Source organism: Macaca nemestrina, chromosome X (assembly GCF_043159975.1).
Source record: "Macaca nemestrina isolate mMacNem1 chromosome X, mMacNem.hap1, whole genome shotgun sequence".
NCBI classification, from domain to species: Eukaryota; Metazoa; Chordata; class Mammalia; order Primates; family Cercopithecidae; genus Macaca; species Macaca nemestrina.
In genome coordinates, this window is record NC_092145.1 from 8611174 (window position 1) to 8626723 (window position 15550).

The 15550-nt window shown below is 36.0% G+C and overlaps 1 long non-coding RNA gene across 1 annotated transcript in view; it reads left to right on the forward strand.

Moving 5' to 3' along the window:
- Nucleotides 1-15550, forward strand: part of LOC105485072 (uncharacterized) — a 65930-nt gene that overhangs the window by 34506 nt on the left and 15874 nt on the right. Inside the window, exon 3 of the long non-coding RNA XR_989332.2 lies at nt 10825-10869. This is a non-coding gene — a long non-coding RNA (uncharacterized lncRNA). The remainder of the gene's footprint in view (nt 1-10824; nt 10870-15550) is intronic.

Below are 15550 nucleotides of genomic sequence, written 5' to 3' on the forward strand. Positions count from 1 at the left end.
TTAGTTCAACTCATAATAAGGGTATGAGCATCTTATTCCAGATGAGAAAAATGAGGAAGTTGGAACAGGACAAGAGGGTTATAGAATTTGTCCTAAATCATTCAGCTAGTAAATAGCTGAATGTGTGCAAGTTTATGAGTCCATCCTCTAAATCATTGTACTGTCATACTGGTTCTTACTAAGCATTGAGCTAAAGGGTGAAAATAGTGGAAAGAGAAAAGAGCATGTTGCTGAATGGTCTCTGATTATGAGAGCTTTAGTACATGGGAGAAAAAGTAGTTCCCATTGCAAAAGATACAGGGGTAAGATAATCCTTGGAGGAAAGCCAGGTGTCAGTTATTGTGGGAATAGAGGCAGTGTTTGGTAAAATGGAACCGGATCTAGAGAATTTTACTGCTAACAGAAGAAACAGAGGGCACAGTATTTAGGAGAGAGATGATAATCATCGGTTGGGTAAGGAAAGGAATTGCAGATAATTATACTAATAAAAAAGTGCAAGAGGAATTACAGACAATTATACTAATAAAAATGTGCAAGAGGAAAGATAACCAATGTAATGTTCTTGGACCTGGGTGTTAGAACATGTGGCTTTGCGGCATGGTTAGACTAATGAGTGGTAAGTTGGTGGGGACTTACTTCTTAAGATACCAGCCATAAGACTAGGAGGTGGTACAGAGAAGGAGGTTTCAGCGTGCTGTCAATAATGTCCAAAACGTCTCCCAGAAGCTAGTTGTTGAAGAATTTCCTCATCCTGTATTTCTTTTGATTCTTATTCTCTGTTTTCTTTTTGCTACCTGTGTCTTCACAGTGACCATAATTTATTGAACCCATGCTAGGTATCAACACTATACTAGGCAGTTTACATCTTATTGAATCCTATATATTATTTATTGAAATAATGATTCCCTGTATATTATGAGTTATATTATTTTCTTTTTCAGGAAGGGTTCTTTTCCTTTATTTTTATTATAATAAAAATACAAGTTATCCCATAACTTTTACCATGCTGTATTATTTTGTTTCATATTAATATAATATAAATGGTCATGACTTAAAGAGCTACTGTTATTCCCTCCTTCTTGACAAGTACTTTCCTTTTTCATTTGAATTAGAAATCTCTAACTTTATTGAAAGTCAACAGAGTTAAATGCAAAGAAAGCTGTCATTCACTGGCTTCTTTGATTTTTACTGTTTGGCAGACATTGTGGTAGGATCTACAAATACAGCAGTGAAGAAAATCAAGTCACTGCCTTCATGAGATTTACATTCTGCACACTATTAAATATTTCAGTAGAAAGCATCTCATCCACTCAAATCTTGGTGGCACAGACTTTTATGAAACATGAAAAAGTGTCCTATTTTATACATAATTATTTTCAGAATACTCTGTTCTGATATTTTGTTTTTAATTACTTTCCCGTAGTATATTAATATTTATTCAAGGACCTTAACTCAGCTTACTCAGAAAGGTAAAACAATCCTATAAATATCGCTCTGGTAAACAAATGATTTCATAAACTTTCTTTGAGATGATAGAATTTCCTATAATTTTACATAAAAGTCATTAAAGAAGCATTTGAATTTCCATTTTTCTTGAGAGTATGAGTTCAAAGTCAGGTAAACACTATGCTTAGGTTTGAACCCCACTAAGTCTATACATATTAATAAATGTCAATAATTTTCATTTAATTGTCCTGAGGGTCAAAAACGTACTTCTTCTGACTAAAGGTTAGTGAAAGGCTTAGAAAGTAAAAAGTATGTGTAAGCCAATGTTTATAAGGCATGAGGTGTAAGCCAATGTTTATAAGGCATGAGGTTAACAACAAGTTTATATTTTTGTCAAATGTAAAGACATGAAAACTTCAAGATTAATCTCCTAGGAAAAGGTATAACAAAGGTATATCCCTATTTGAACTAAAATATAGTAGCTAAAGTAGCCTAAATAATGCCCATTTTGGGGTGCTATTGTAAGTGGCCTTATTTTTCACATTTTCAACTGTTCATTGCCAGCACAGAGGAATACAAGTGATTTTTCTATACTTTCTATTCTGCCAACATGATAAAGTCACTTGCTAGTTCTAGTAACTTTTTGGTACATGCCCTAGGTTTTCCACATGGACTATTAATGCCATCTCCAAATACAGCTTTACTTCCTCCTTAATCATTAATGTACCTTTATTAATACATTTATTTATTTTGAATTATTACTCTAGCTAAGACCTACAGTATCATATTAAATGTAATCAACCAGTCTGGCCAACATGGTGAAAACCCATCTCTACTGAAAATACAAAAAATTAGCTGGGTGTGGTGGCATGCACCTGTAATCCCAGCTACTCAGGAAGCTGAGTCAGGAGAATCACTTGAACCCGGGAGGTGGAGGTTTCAGTGAGCCAAAATCGTGACACTGGACTCCAGCCTGGGCGACATAGTGAGACTCCATTTCAAAAAAATATAATAAATACATTAAAAAAAGTGTAATCAATGAGTGTAGATATCCTTATTTTCTCTCAAATACTAAGGAAGAGAACATTTTTTTCTACCACAAAGTATGATATTTGTATTGTTTTGTTGTCAGTTTTGTTTTTTGTTGTTCTCCTTTATCAGGAAGAAGTTACCTCTTATTCATAGTTTACTGAGGAATTTCTTCATAGGGAATGATTTTTTCAAATACTTTTCAGTACCATTCAAGATGATTCTCTGGCTTTTCTCATTTCTTTTATGAGTTAAACTGCATCAGTATTTGGATGTTATACCTGCCCTACATTCCTGGAACAAACCTCATCGGGCTGTAATGCATTATCCTTTTATATATTGCTTGATTGGTTTGCTATAAATTGTTTTTTAAAATATGTGTGCTGATGTTTCTGGAAAATATCAATTTATGGTTCACTTTTCTTTTCAGTCATTTGTCTGGTTTCAGAACCAAGATAATAGCAGCTTCAAAAATGAGTTGAAAATGTTATTTCTCTTTATTTTCTGTAAGAGATTGAGCAGATTTGATATTATTTCTTTAATGTGTGATAGAATATGCTAGTGGAGCTATATAGGTCCTTTAGGACATATATATTATATTAATAGAATTGTTTCAGGGAATATAAGTAGGGCGTGCACGTGTGTGTGTGTGTGTGTGTGTGTGTGTGTGTGTTGCAAAGAATTGACTTATGCAATTGTTGCAGATAACTAGACAAGTCTGAAATTCATAGGCCAAGTCATCAGGAAGGGCATGCTGTAACCCTTGGACCCAAGCTGAAGCTAATATCCACAGGTAGAATTTCTTCTTCTTCATGCAGTCATTGGCTCTGCTCTTAAAACATTCTGTTGATGAATCTAGTCCATCCAGATTACCTAGGATAATCTCCCTTACCTAAAGTCAACTCTTACAAACTTTAGTCACATCTACAAAATATTTTCAAACCAATGCCTGGATTAGCATATGAATATCTGGAACCTGTAACCTAGCCAAGTTTATACATCATAAAGACCATCGTTTGTTTTGTTGGAAGGTTACCTTTTTCCCAAAGACTCTATACATTTAATAAAAAAGGAGTTACTCAGATTATCTGTTTTTCCTGATCTTTGGTAGTTTTTGTATTTCAAATAATTTGTATATTTTATGCAAGATGTCAAATTTAATAGTGTATTCATAAAATCATTGTATTATCTTTTTAAGTAAAAATATATGTGTACGCTAACCCATGTACATACAGGTATCTATATGTTGTTTACAATAGATCTTTTACTTTTTCTTATGAAGTTTAAAATCAGTTTGGTTATATATGCAAGATAGTTTCTATATGTGATTATCTCTTTCCGTGTTAAGCTAAACACAAGTTCATAGTGATATCTCCAACTGTGGAGATATGGAAAATGGACACCAACACTGAGAAGAGTCATATGTTGCCCGAGGGTTAATTGCTACTATGTATAATTTTACATGATGTTATGTCTGCTATTATATATCTGGTATTACTGTATTTTTTAAAATTTTATCATTACGTTGTGCTAGACAATCCTTATTACTTGAATCTCCATGTTCAGTTAATAATTCCTTTTATCAGATATTTCCTATTCAAATGACTGTGTTGTTTCTCTCCTCTGATTGGATCCTGCATACTATGGAAATGGAGAATAGTTGTGTTTTGGGGGCTTCTCTGAGCCCTTAGGTTCAGCACCCTCTTATATATACCGTGCTGTGGTCATGATTCCTTTGAAGTTAATCAAAAGAGGAGACGGGGAAGAGAAGAAGAAATAGCACTTGGGTTGGTGGTTGACAAATAGAGACATTTGTTTTATTATTGGGTATCTGGATTTCATTGGAGTGATTGATGTGGTAGTTGAAGGAAGAACTTTGGCATGTGAGAGATGTATATAGAAAGAGAAGGTAGTATATTTAAATGTTACGGTATAATGCAACTTTGATTCCTTTAATTAGTATTAAGGAATTCAACTGAAGGATTTGAGATATTTTGAATAATTTTATTGGCTAGACAATGTTTACTTGACAATGTTTTAATACTAAATGCTATGTTGAAGTTGTCAAAGCAACCTGCTTGACTGATGGAGTCTGGACATAGGAATGAATAGAAGAGAGAAACTTTCTTGCTCTCTTAAATGAAGTACATGGCCAGAGGATGCCCAAGTCAGGCCCATGTAATAGTATGAGGAATATTCAAGTTGGGAATAAGCAGATAATTCTGTTCTGCTGTCTTCCAGTAGAGCTTTTTCTGGCCTGCAATACATAGATGTGATGGGTGAGTTGAGAGGTTTGTTCTACTTAATAACTGACTTCTGGGAAATGCGAACTAGTTTTTCATGTGTCAGCTATATTAAGTTTAAACTTAACAGAATAATTTAGGTAGATACTGTAAGTACCAAAGGAAGAAGGAAGTTGAGGAAAGTTCATTCTCTTTAAGTCCTAAAATCTGTCCCATTACTTACACAGCATGTAGAAGGTACACACTCAGGAAATGGTGAAAGAAGGAAGTGGGATGATTGTTTTCCATGTGGTTTGAGTATATCCTGTGGATCCCTCGTACGTTGATAGTGTTGGGATATTGATTGAAATGGCATGGTGAAAAGTGTTGGAGTTTGGGTAGAACTGACACTTTGGCCATGCTGTATGCAGTACCTCATCCCAGCAAGTGCCATCTGTGTGGCTAAAAACATAATATGCACCTCTTAGAGTGAGGTAATATACAACAGGTACAACATCAGTAGTGGCCCTGGAGGAAGAAGTATGGCAATGTCCTCACAGCTGCCCTTCCTTGAGTCAAGGTGCCAAACTTTTAGTGCTGAGACACATCAGGGGACCCTACTAAGTGCCTTCTAAGGAAGTAGGTATAGAGAATGAAGGCCCGTAGGAAAATTTTTACATACATGTTCTTCAGGAATTTATATAACTTTTTAAAAAGTGGTCTGAGCAGTTGAGACTACAGTATGAGGTGTGGTTAACATGCGTCTCTGTCTTCCTGTTGATTTTCCTCTGTTTAACACCAAAATTTCCTCTTGTTAAGACTCACCTTGAATCATATTTTCAGTTACCAAATTATTAGGAGTTAAGCGTGGTTGAGCTAGATGATACTCTTACACAGTTTCAATTCCTATTTATTAATGTATTATTAGCATGTGTTACTTATTACTTACTTTTTAGTTATGTCAGTGATGCATGGGCAAGAAGAACCACAGTTTAGGACTTCGGGTAATGATAAAATATTATATTGCCTTTTTCCCCCCCTCTTATTTACCTTTGGGTTTTTATTCTTAACTCCGTACACTGAAGGACAGAGAGAAGATAGCCAACTCTTGAAGAATTTCTGAGGAACTGAAGCAGTGCATGGGAAGCAAGTTTTATATTCTTTTGTGGGAACTAGGCCACCAGGAAAGCCCCCTTTAACCAAATTATTGGTTATGGAAAATTAGGCTTTCTGGTATTCCTTCATCTCAAACCATGACAGATTACATCCCTACTTCAATCCTTGGCGAAAATTTCAGTTGTGATCAAAACAAAGGAAGTTTCTATTTTATCTCCAAACATTACTTATCATGAACAATCTGTGTCTACTGATAGGGTGTCTTCTCCCTTTCTTTATAAGCTTTAATGTTTGCACTGGACAAAAGCTCTCACTATGCCTGATATGCATAGCCAATAGCAGTGACATCATTAAAGATCGTTCTCAAATTTAATTGTATATTTATTTCTGAAAAGGTGGAGAGAGACAGAGAGAGAATGAGTGAGTGAGTGAGTGAGTGTAATTATTCTGGAATATGTAGAGATTCTGATTTGAGGCCAATGTGGCCTTAGATGGTTTTCGGGAGACTTTGTCTCATGGAAGATATGTGGAGAAAGCTGACACACATGATATACTCTTTCCAAGCATGGCTACAGTACAGTTTCTGAATAGAATTATGCCCCAGGCAATGAGGAAAATTTACTGCTGAACATTGCTTTTGGATTTGATCATGGACCAAGATATCATAGAAATCATCTCAGTTTGATTGGAAATAGGTTCTGGAGGACATAACCCATTTTAAAGGACCCGTTGAGCAAAGGATCCAATTTTAATTATTTAAAACCATTTTAGAGACTTAGCTATCGAATGGCCTCTGTGATTCATTTGGGGGCAGCAGAGGGAGCATTTGAGAGGAAGAGTAAGTGAGCATGTGGGGAATGGATCTCCCATGAGTGAAAGGGCAATGGGGATGTGTGTTTAGGGAAATGCTATTTAGTTCTACATTTACCATATCATAAAGACATTAAACCACAAGTGAGGGGTATAACAGACATAGTCTGGTTCTTGTGGACACCATTTCAGAAAAGTCAAAGATGAGAGCTAGCTAGGGTCAACAGTGGGTTTGAGAGGTACAGGTAGGCACCCTTTGACTCCACGAAGACAAAGGGAACAGTTAGTCCAGGGAATTAGAAACCTGTGAATATATTACTTTAGTCTTTCATCCCATGTCTTTAAAAGACCCCAAGCAACCAAGTCTATGATACAGTTGGGTTTAGTTCCTAACTGCCCACTTCAAGTAACCCTCTGAGTTCTTACTTTCCTTCCTAAAGGCAAACATGAAGAGATACAACTGTCTTTGTTCTCCAGGTGGGAGATTTCTCTCTCCCCCATTACACTTCCATACAATCGGCTGCAGGATACAGCTGAAGTAGAAATGAGTACCAGTCAGAAGACTGTCAGAGCTAAAAAAAAAAAAAAAAAAAAAAAGAGTATGAAGGTTTTGCCCATAACAAACTTCTTACAGATTAGATACTTCGGTCACAGATGGCTCAGGCATACTTACTGAATTTGTGAAAGTTCTAACAGTTTTATGAGATGAGAACTTTACTCATTTTTTAGCCTATTGAAAGAAAAAAATGACTTAGGGAAGTCTGGTTTAAACGTTTCTACCTTGAGCCTTTCTTTCTCTCTCCATGGCAAATAACATAGCCAGACGTGTGTTTCCAAATCCTTTTTTTTTCTCTCTCTCTGCAGAGTGTTCCATAATCCTGTTCCTATTCTGCTTGACTATGACTGATTTGTAACCTCTGTCTCCTTCACACACTCTCTTTCATCTATCAGGTTCAGCTGGTCATAGGAAAGTTAGACTGTTGATGGCCAGTGGTGCAGAATGGAAAAACATATTGTCAACAGCTAGACTTCTGATCAAGGGCTGAGAGGAGAAAAATAAGACAACTCTTGGATTTAAGCTCATCTCTCTCTCTCTCTCTCTCTCTCTCTCTCTCTCTCTCTTCTCGGAATTGAACAGTTATAAATTTAAAAGTTAGTTTCCTTTCAGTAGATTCAGGAAATGGAGTTTATGCCCACTCAATATTTGCACCCTTTGACTAACCTTTTCTTCTTAAATGTCTTAGTGTGTTTTGATTACTTTTATATAGATTTGAAATGAATGAATTTTTGGATACTGAGTATGGGAGTATATTGGAAATATTTTGTTGTTGGTGTTTGTTTTCTTTTGGTTGAGTTTGGTTTACTTTGTGGTAAAGCAAATATTTTCAATGCTTACTTCCTAATAATATTGTAAAACAACAAGTTAGAGAGGAAGAATATATTTATTACATAAGGAAGAAAAAACAGAAAGAGGTTTATTCTTTCTTGGGCATGAAAATTGTACAAGAATGCAAAGAGCAAGCAAGGGGACTTTTACTCAGGGACAAGTGAAAGTGGGAGGGCAATAGAGTGGGTAATGCCATGTCTTATGAAAAAATGATGAATGTCATGCCATGGATTGGGGGGATTGGGTAGGAACAAGAAGTCTCACATTGTTGTAGGATGGATTGGGCAGAGATAAGCAACCTTGGTTATGCTGTGTGCAGTGTCCTAACTTAGGAAAGTACCATTCACATATACTGCATTACAAAATGTACTTTTCTGAGTATAGTAATGCTTAACAAGTACAACTTTTGTAGTGATTGAAGTCCTTAAGGAAAATTTGTCCCAAATAATACCTTTAGTGATTTGTAACACTTTAGTCTAAGGAGGTGTGGCCAAAGAGTGGCAGACTTGCACTGGAGATACAGCCTTTCTTAAATTCGACGAAGTGAAACTCCCCGATTTAGACAATATTGAGACTCTGTCAAGTTAGCACTTTCTATACGCAGCAAGTTGAATCCCATTTGCTTTGCAGGAGCATCAGAGTTCCCTGGTGGACTCTTTGTTGGGATTTCAACATGATTTTAGACTGGTCATCTGAAAACTCCAGATTATACATGAAACTAACAGCTGAGAGTAAATGAAATATACACTGATTCGTTCAAGAGAAAATCATTAAGCACATCATATTGTATATCAGTGCTGCAAATACAGTAGTGTAACAGGAGAGGCAAAACTTTCTTCAAAAAGCTGATATGCTATTGGTACAAATATATAAAAAGTAATAAATGAATAGAATGTTAACTATGTGTTATAGCTTTAAGCACTATAGAGAAACAGTAAAGTGAATTGAGGTTTGGGCATTATGGCAGAGAGGAAGAGGTATGCAATTTCAAATGGGGTGGTCAGAGAAGACTACTCTGGGAAAGCACTATGGAGCAAAGTTTTGTATTTATTAAGGAGTCTAACCAATCTCTAATCTCTCAATGCTTCTAAGACATTTCTTCTTCCCTAGCAATGAAAGGGAATCTCAGTTTTTCCTGTCTATCTTTTCTTGATGTCCATACCCATCTGCAGCCCACTACAGTTGCATCCTCTTCCAAGGGATTTTATGTCACAAATTCAGGGGACTGTTAAGACACTTTGGTTTTAGAGGTGAAAAGGAAAGAACAATATCCAAAGACTCTGTCAAGCTATGTAACATAGTCTCAAGGCAGTGGAATATGAGGTGAAGAGAAGAAGAAGACAGTGACTGTTAGCATGATGTTTTAGGTGGGGGGGTTTTTCTCTCCCTGGAAGGTTTCAAAAAAATGCCAGTAAGAAATTCAAGACATGTTAATGTATTATTTTGCCAGTACTGATTATCCTTGACCATGAAGAAAACGGATCAGAGACTGAAACATGAGTTTCTTGTCTTAAAAAGTTGCAGCTGCCTGTTAAACTGATAGTGGCTGTACACAGGTATGTCTGAAAGAATGAATCTAAATTCCTATCCTCTACCAGCTTAAAGCCAGCACATGGCTATGATGACTGATGTATGTGCTTCTGCATGTTTGCTGGATGGAATAGAGAATGGCCCAGCACAAGACGACATGGTGGTAAGAGAGGAGAGAAAGGTGAATTGGACAGGCAGATTACAGTCAAGCTTTCTGATAACAAAACTAATCAGTGTCCACAGGAGATTGGGCCTTCCTCTACTATAACCTATTTTATCTCCCTTGAGAAATGGAGGAGAAGGTGGTGTTTCTTAATTTTGGGTAAGCTTCACAGAGAAAATAGAGGCAAAAAGTGGCCAGTGGGCCTTAAGGCATTCAGTTAAGATGAGGAATATGGGGGTTAATAATGCTGAGGAGAGTTGACGTCTTCTTAGAAATTCTAGTACTTTTTAGAAATATGTTGGGCCTCCTGCAACTATAAATATAGGCTTCGTGTTTTTCTTATTAAAGAAGGAAGATTTCAAGATGTTCAGGCATTGAGATGATTTCCTTTAGTATTCATTGTTGTTTCAATAAAAACTTTATAAACTAGAGATGATGTTTCTCAGACTTTCCCACTTCCATATTTAAAAATACATTCAGCCTGTAGCTACTAAGTTCTAAAACAAACTCCAGTTTAAGGCTGTGAATGTTTTTACTTGAATTTCCTTCTAACCCCTTAATGCCAATTACGTATATACATGTCATTAACATGTAAATACATATGCATATACATAATATATATGCAATTACATATATGTGTAATTAACATGCATGATACATATGCATATACATAATACAGCTTCTTTTTAGTGCACACTTCTGTGAGTTTAGATGAATATGAAATTTGTATAACAATAAAATTTCAATTTTTAATAAGCCTGTAAGATTTGTTGGAGTCAAAACTTCTTTCAGACCCCAGACTCTAGAAATATTTGTTCTTCTGTATTTTGTTGTACCAGGTTCAGTAGACCTAGGGAAATGCAGACACCAAATAGCATGTGTGTTAGATAAAAAATGCAAAAACATGCTCAAAACAACCTTGCTCCAGGAATAGACTAAGAAAATTTATGAACTGCGAGTTATATAAGGGCATCTCTGGACCACAAGCTCATATCTATCTTGTAGATCACTTCCAGTAAGTATAATGGGCTTCTTTTTACTCCCGAGTCTAAGGAAGAAAATCAATTTCTACTATCTCCACCACAGTAATCACAGATTATTTTCCTTCTTTTTGCTTTCAGGATCTTGTGTGTTTTCACCACTTACTTTGTGATTCCAGAGTAGAGGTAAGTAACTTATGTAAAGGGTCTCAGATCTTTTAAGACTGGAGTTAGGCATTTTCTGCTTAACTATTGGATCTGAGGACTGCATACTGCTGATTCTTTGCAAGAAAAGCACGCAAGGATGTTTCTTTCATGAGCAAGAGAACCTAGACCAAAAGGCGTAATGGTTCTAAGTTCTGAAAACTGCCATGTAAAACCCATGACACATGAGAAGATAGCACTCAAGAGGGATGAATGAAGAAAGACAAGTGGAGTGGGTATTGCATAGGTTATTTGTACAACTGCCAGCAGCTACTCACAGCCTGAAAACATTGAGAAGTTGTTTCAAAAGTACACAAATGGGTGCTTAGGGAGGGCTTCCATCCTTCAACATGTTGTCTGTGGTACCCTACTCTGGAGAGTGACAATCATGTATAATTAAATTTGATTGACACTTCTGTGAGTAGAGTAATGCATGACACGTGCGACAGACAATGGCACTGTGGGTGCATTGAAGGTGTTTTATTGCACACAGAGGGAAGCTTTCTCTAAAGTGCAGGTATAATACCTCTTCAAACCCCTAGTGCTGGCCTCCCTCAAGGGAAGCCTCTGAAGTGCCTTTCAGAGGCAAGTCTAGGAACTCCCATGGTTCTTCTCTGAGTCATATTCCTTTTCCCAGGTTGCTTGATGGAAATGAGAAAAAGACTTTCAGTGTGATGACAGTGAGACTCATTGCCTCTGTGGTAGTTTTTTTTTTTTTCTTTTCTTTTTGTAAAATCTTTTGCCTATGTTATCCCTCAAATCCTTTAACCTGTTCTTCCGTAACTGTTCCCCTCAGGATTTTAAAGGCTTCTCCTTTAGCCCTCCCCAAATGCCCTCCCACTTTTAAGTAATCTATTCTGCTGAAGCTCAGATTTTTTGGCTTTCTGATATTGAATGGGCTTTCTTCATTGGCCCAAAAGATGGTAGTTCTTTTGAAAATATCTTTGAATCCTCTACAAGTCATCAGTTTATTAGGGCTTATGCATAGTACCCAAATAATTTTACTGTTTGATATAATTTTATTTATTTCTCCACAAAAAGTTCTATATCTTTTAGTTTTGTACAGAGGAGAGAGTTGGGGATGCTAAGCACCATATGTCAGGTGGACTGGAAAAGTGTCTAAGAAGCAAGACACAAATCTTACCTCTTCATGTTGGAAAAAAGGAAATAAGTTGGTGCATCTTTCCTTTAATTCTGATGAGAGAGTTGAGTTGGAAATGGCTCTTTGTGATATTTTGTCTGCATCAATGAGGCATATGTATCACCATACTTCAATCCTTTGTGATTGAAGTATGGTGATATTTACTTATCAAATCAGGATAAATTTCTCTTTTATTTCTTATCATGGCCACACTGCAAATATCTTCTCACAGTTCATTGATTGTGATCAGATTTTGTGTTGTTTTCTTTCATTTATTGTCTTCTGATTTATTTTTTGCTACGCGTTATTGGGGACACAAAGTTTTTTGGATGTTTTATGATGGCTTTTGGTGAAATTTTTAAAATGCGTTTTTTTATTTAGTTGCTGTTGATTTCTCTGATCTTTAAAACATAAAATGTCCCATTCCCTGATGCTCTCCCTGAATTCCAGAGAGTGTCAGAGAGAAAATTGTGTTGTTGGGACATTGATTGTGAGAAATAAGCATTTAAAAAAAAATAAGACTCTTCAATGGTGGTGGAGTGTTCTATGGGTTTTAAAAAATACTTGTAGTTCTGTATATATTACTATGATCATTATAGAAAAAAGTTACATTGCCCCCAAAATTACCTCCTTCTGCCTTTTGGGTAGTAAATCCCGAGCGCAGCCTAACATCTGGCAACCACTGCTCTGTTTTCCACCTTTATCATCTTTTTCCACACTGCATAATTGCAGTCTCATGATATGTTGGTCTTTGGTCTGGTTCCTTTCACTTAAAATGCATTCAAAATTCATCCATGTTTCTATAAGAACTAATATTCTCTTGTAACTGCTAAATAGTATTACAGTCAAATGTGAATGAAATGAGTTGTTTCCAGTCGTTGGTGATTATGCATAAAACTACTGTAAAGTTTGCATACAGACATATGTGAGAAGACAAGTTTCATTTCACATTTATAAATAGCTAGAGTGGGATTGCTAGGTCTGTGAAAAGTTTGTTTAAATTGATTTTTTAAAAAAACCTAAAAAGACGAATTTCCAGAATGGCTTTACCATTTTGTGTTTCTATGAACAATGCATCATAATTACAGTTGCCTAAATCATCATCAAAACTTGGTATTGACAAATATTCATAACCATTCTCTATGGCTTATTGATTTATTATATTGTTGTTTAAACTTGCATTTTTTTAATTGACTAATGATGTTGATCAATTTTTCATGTACTTATTGGCCATCCACAATCTCCTATGATGAAGTGTCTATTGAGATTTTTTTTATTTTGTTGGATTTTTTGATTTCTTATTGTGGAATTTTTGGTTTATTATGTATTCTGATTACAAATCCTTTGGCAGAAATGTGATTTGTATATATTTTCTCCCAGTCTCTAATTTCTTATTTGAATTCTCTCAAGTTTGTCTTTATTTACAGAGCAAATATTTTCAATACTGATAGTGAAATTCTGTGTGTGGTACCTTGCTCTAGACAGTGATAATCATGCATAATTAAATATGATTGACACCTCTACAAGTGGAGTAACACATATCACGTACAACATATGTGATGACACTGTGGGTGAATTTAGAGGTATTTAGTTGCATGCAGAGAGATGGTTTCCCTAGAGTATATATATGCCACCCCATAACACCTCTCTGTCCCTCTTGCTGGCCTACTTTTGATAATCCAGTTAAGTGAATTCTCTGAGGCAAGTCTGAGGAATACAAGAAACTGCGAAAAAATTCTCCCGTTGAGGTTTCTTGTTTTTGTTCCCCCCCGCCCCCAGGATTTGTACACATTTTCCCAAAATTGCCTGACTAAAATACAAACAGTCTTTCAGTGTGGTTATGTGATTCTTCTCTTCATAAAGAGTATGATTAATTTTGCAGAACCTATTTCCTGCCCCTACATCCAGATCTGTTAACCCATTCTCACTTTTCAGTTGCCCTCATTATCTTCAAAGCTTCTCCATGGTTCTTCCCAAATTCCTTCCTGCTTCCCAGGTCCTAATCTACTTGAAGCTCAGTGTCTCTTCTTTCTGTGGTATTGGAAGTCCTTCTTTTTCAGGGACCTGGAAAATGCTCATTCTTTTGAAAGCATGCTTTTGAATATAATGAAAATTACCAATTTATTACAGCTTGCGTATCATACTGAGAAATTTATACTCTTTGATATGATTTTGTCACTTTTTTTTTTTTTTAAAAAGGGATATAGTTTTATTTTCCTTTTGGTGTCCCTTCCTAATGCAGTGAGGTGAGAAAGAGAGAGAGTCAAACAGAGACAGAGAGACATACATAGAGTTACAAGGACATAGAGAAAGACAGAAAAACAGAGGGAGGAGTCAGGAAGAGAATCAATAGCCTGCTTATTTTTATTACTGAGTAGAATATTAGTCATAAGTGAAGGACATTTGGATTGTTTCCTATTGTTAGTGATTATGAATAATGCTAGGGTATATGTTTGCATACAGATATATGTGCAAACACAAGTTTTATTTTGTGTTAATAGCCCAAAGTGGGATTTATGTTAACTCTAAGTTAAATTTAAGAGAAATAGAAAAAAATTCTTCAAGAATGGCATTAATTACTATGTTGTACTGTCATGAACAATGTATCAGTGATCCACTTGCCCAAATACTTATCTGCACTTGGCATGAGCATGGGTTTTGAGTGTTTTTATTTTTATAGGCTATTCTAATACGGGTGTTTTGTCAATATAGTTTCAGCTTGCATCTCTTCGATGACTGAAATTTTAAGCATCTCTTCATATACTTATTTGCCATTCATATATCTGCTTTGTTGGATTGTCTGTTAAGGTATTTTCCTCATATTTATTGAGTTTGGAGTTTTATTCATTCTGAATTCAATTTATTTGTCAGATATTTGATTTTTTTTTTTTTTTTTTTTTTTTTTTTTTTTTTGAGATGGAGTCTCACTCTGTCACCAGGCTGGAGTGCAGTGGCACAATCTCGGCTCACTGCAACCTCTGACTCCTGGGTTCAAGCGATTCTCCTGCCTCAGCCTCCTGAGTAGCTGGGATTACAGGCACGTGCCACCCTGCCCGGCTAATTTTTTGTATTTTTAGTAGAGAACGGGGTTTCACCATGTTGGCCAGGATGGTCTCAATCTCCTGACCTCATGATCCGCCCGCCTTGGCCTCCCAATGTGCTGGGATTACAGGCATGAGCCACCACGCCTAGCCCAGATATGTGATTTTCAAATATTTTTTCTTAGTCTGTGGTTTACTTCTTCATTCCCTTTACCATGTGTTGTACAGAGCAAACTTTTTTTTCATAAAGGATGATTCACCATTTGTTATTTTATGAATTATATTTTAATGCCATATCTTAGAGTGTCTAAATTTAGGTATATGATTCTTGGTTGACTGTTTTCCTTTTAGCACTATAAATGTTATTCCAGTGTCTTCTGGTCTCTATGGTTTCTGATGAAAAGTCAGCAAAATATCTTGTAGAGGCTCTCTTGTATGCATTAAGTTTCTTTTTTCTAGTGTATTTCAATATTCTCTTTTT